Source organism: Apium graveolens, chromosome 7, assembly GCF_009905375.1.
Source record: "Apium graveolens cultivar Ventura chromosome 7, ASM990537v1, whole genome shotgun sequence".
Taxonomy (NCBI): Eukaryota; Viridiplantae; Streptophyta; class Magnoliopsida; order Apiales; family Apiaceae; genus Apium; species Apium graveolens.
The window spans coordinates 43,027,302-43,031,479 of NC_133653.1; positions in this window are offsets into that span (position 1 = coordinate 43,027,302).

Here is a 4,178-nt window from a genome sequence, read left to right on the forward strand (position 1 = left end):
AGTGGTTCTAACTGGAGTTAGAAAAGGAAATGTGTACATAGCTGACTTCAACTCTACTGATGCAGAATCTATTACTTGTCTCTTCAGCAAATCAAGTCCAGTTGAAAGTTGGCTATGGCACAAGAAGCTATCTCATTTGAATTTCAAGACAATGAATGATCTAGTCAAAAAGGACTTAGTTAGAGGAATTCCTCTTGTTGAATTCTCAAGGGATGGTTTGTGTGATGCTTGTCAGAAAGGCAAACAAAGGAAAGCATCATTCAAAAAGAAGCTTGAAACAACAATTGATGAACCATTACAGCTGCTACATATGGATTTGTTTGGACCAGTCAATGTATTGTCAATTGCAAGAAAAAGATATTGCTTAGTGATTGTAGATGATTTCTCAAAGTTTTCATGGGTCTATTTTCTTGGATCAAAGGATGAAGCAAGTGAAATCATTATCAATCACATCAGGCAAGTCAATAATCATCCTGACTTAAAGGTTAGGAATATCAGGAGTGACAATGGAACTGAGTTCAAGAATTTGACAATGAGGCTGTTCTGTGAAGAAAATGGAATCATGCATGAATTCTCAGCTCCAAGAACACCTCAGCAAAATGGGGTAGTTGAAAGAAAGAACAGATCTTTAATTGAGGCTGCTAGAACAATGCTTGAAGAATCAAAGTTACCAACATATTTCTGGGCTGAAGCTGTTAATTGTGCCTGCTACACTCAGAATATTACTTTGATCAATCAAACTAAAGGCATGACTCCTTATCAGTTGTTCAAGAGAAGAAAACCAACTCTAAACTTTCTTCATGTCTTTGGATGTAAATGCTTTATACTGAGAAATCAATCTGACCATAAAGGGAAGTTTGATGCAAAGGCTGATGAAGGGATATTTGTTGGTTACTCAGCTGGAAAATCTTATAGGGTCTACAATCTAAGAACCAACATTGTTATGGAATCTGTGCATGTTGTGTTTGATGATAAAAAGATTGATGGACTAACAGATGAGGAACACCATGAGAGACTCAAATTTGACAACATTGAGATATATTATGATGATAGTGAAGAGGAGACTGATGGAGATGACACTTCAAAAGAGATTCAAAACATGCCCTTGGATAATGCACAAAATTCTGCATCCATTGATAGAGGCAATGCAGTATCCGTTGAAAGATATAATGCATCATCCGTTGAAGTACAAAATGAAGCATCCGTTGATCATAGTTCATCAACGGATAATCGATTTACATCATCAGTTGATAGAACTCCAAGTTCCCTGCAAAGGACCAACAACTCAGGGGGAGTTTCAACTAATCAACACTCTGTCTCACATCATGACAATACTGAGGCCACCTCATCTAGAGTATATCTTCCACCTCAAAGGAAATGGACCAAGAATCATCCCTTTGAACTGATCATTGGTGATGCATCATCTAAAGTGCAAACAAGAAAAGCTACTCAAGATGAATGTCTGTATAGTAGTTTTCTATCTCAGGAGGAACCTAAGAAAGTGGAAGAAGCTTTATTGGATCCAGATTGGATATTAGCTATGCAGGAAGAGCTGAACCAATTTGAGAGAAATAAAGTTTGGAAGCTGGTACCCAAACCAAAGAACAAGAGTCCTATTGACACAAAATGGGTATTCAGAAACAAGATGGATGAAAATGGCATTGTCATAAGGAATAAAGCCAGATTGGTTGCTAAAGGCTATTCTCAACAAGAGGGAATAGATTTTGATGAGACATATGCTCCTGTTGCAAGACTTGAAGCCATCAGAATTTTTCTAGCCTATGCAGCCCATGCCAATTTCAAAGTCTATCAAATGGATGTCAAGAGTGCATTTCTAAATGGGAAATTGGAGGAAGAAGTTTATGTAAGTCAACCTCCAGGGTTTGAAGATCCAAATTTTTCAGACTATGTGTATTATCTGTTGAAAACACTCTATGGACTGAAGCAAGCACTAGAGCCTGGTATGAAACCTTATCAAAATTCCTTTTGGAGAATCACTTCACTAGAGGTACTGTTGATAAAACTCTCTTCTTTAGGAATGTTGATGGCTCTAGTATACTTGTTCAAATTTATGTAGATGACATAATATTTGGATCTACAGATGATAAGCTTTGTAAAAAGTTTGCTAAGCTAATGCAAAGTAATTATGAAATGAGCATGATGGGAGAACTAACCTATTTTCTTGGTTTACAAGTTAGTGATGGAATTTTCATTAGTCAAACTAAATATATTTATGATCTTTTAAAGAAGTTTGACTTAATAGAATGTTCATCTGCAAAAACTCCCATGACCACTGCCACCAAACTTGTATTAAATAAGACTGAAAGGTCTGTGGACATTACAAGTTATAGAGGCATGGTTGGTTCACTTTTATATTTAACTGCCAGTAGACCAGATATAATGTTTTCTACATGTCTCTGTGCTAGATTTCAAGCTGACCCTAAAGAATCTCACTTAGTAGCTATTAAAAGAATTTTCAGATATCTCAAGGGGACTCCAAATCTAGGAATTTGGTACCCTAGAGAGTCTGGTTTTGATCTAATTGGCTACTCAGATGCAGACTATGCAGGTTGCAAAATAGACAGGAAAAGTACAACAGGCTCCTGCCAATTCCTGGGAAACAAGCTTGTATCATGGTTTAGCAAAAAGCAAAATTCAGTCTCTACTTCTACAGCTGAGGCTGAATACATTGCTGCTGGAAGTTGCTGCTCTCAAGTGTTATGGATGAGGAATCAACTCCTTGATTATGGACTACATGTTGATAGAATTCCTATTTTTTGTGACAACACAAGTGCCATAGCCATAACAGAGAATCCTGTGCAGCACTCAAGGACCAAGCACATTGATATCAAGTACCACTTCATTAGGGAACATGTGATGAAAGGTACAGTGGAACTTCATTTTGTTCCAAGTGAACAACAAATTGCAGACATATTTACCAAGCCACTTGATGAATCAACATTCACAAGATTGGTAAGTGAGCTAGGTATGCTTAATTACTCTTAAAATTAATGTCCTCATTGCAATTTGAATTAAAGCCTGAAATGTATTAGCTGCAAGAACAAATTTGATTTTTAAGATAGATTATTCCATCAACGGATATTCCCTATCCGTTGAAAGTCAAAATTGTTCTGTCAACGGATGTTCATTATCCGTTGAAAGTCATATACATTTCTGGAATTTTTATCCGTCAACGGATAAAACTGAAGTGCTCTTCAACGGATGACAGTTTACCTTATCCGTTGAAATATCACATCAGTCGATTCAAGTGTTTCACAGCCGTTGATTCTATTGTCTTAACCGTTGATACTCATACATACAGCTGTATGTATTTGTTTTAAAGGTAGTTTTCAGAATACTTACAGTTTATTCTTAAACGGCTGAAATTCACTTACACATATTTATTGTTTAATCTCTTATTTATGTTTTTTTTGAGAAAGTATATAAGCCCTTCTGATTTTTCATTTTTACTTTACGCTTTCTTGAAATTTCAAAGCTTTTACCATTTTCTCTCTGCAAAACCTTCAAGTTATTCTCTGCAATTTCTACTCACAACAATGGCACCAGTAGTGAAGATTATGTCTCAATCTGGGTTCATCTATGAGAAGAACAATTTCATAGCTTTGGTAGAAAAGAATGAAGCCCACTCAGATTATCACAAAATGATGGACTTCATCAAAAACTGTAAACTTAGTTATGCAATGCTGGAAGCCCCAACGATTTACTGTGAAGTAGTTGAGGAGATTTGGACAACTGCTGAGTTCAACTCCATAGATATGACTATCTCCTTCACTTTCAAAGGTAAAAATCACTGTGTTAACTGTGATGACTTACTAGCATGTTTTAAATTACCTGAGAACAATGCCATGACACCACACACTGATAATGATATATCCAGCATGTTAGATTCCATAGGTTATTCTCTTAACTCTGCTAGTTTAGGGAGTATTAGAAGAAAAGGCCTTAGGAAAGAATGGAGTTTTCTTGGGGATGCCTTTATCAAGGTTTTCTCTGGGAAAATTAGCAATTTTGATGCCATAACTTCATCTCTTGTTAATATGCTCTATATGCTTGTTTCTGATAGGTATTTTAATTTTAGCAACTATATTATGCTAGAATTGGGTACTAGATTAGGTAACAAAGCTAATAGACCTAATAACATCTATTATGCTAGATTC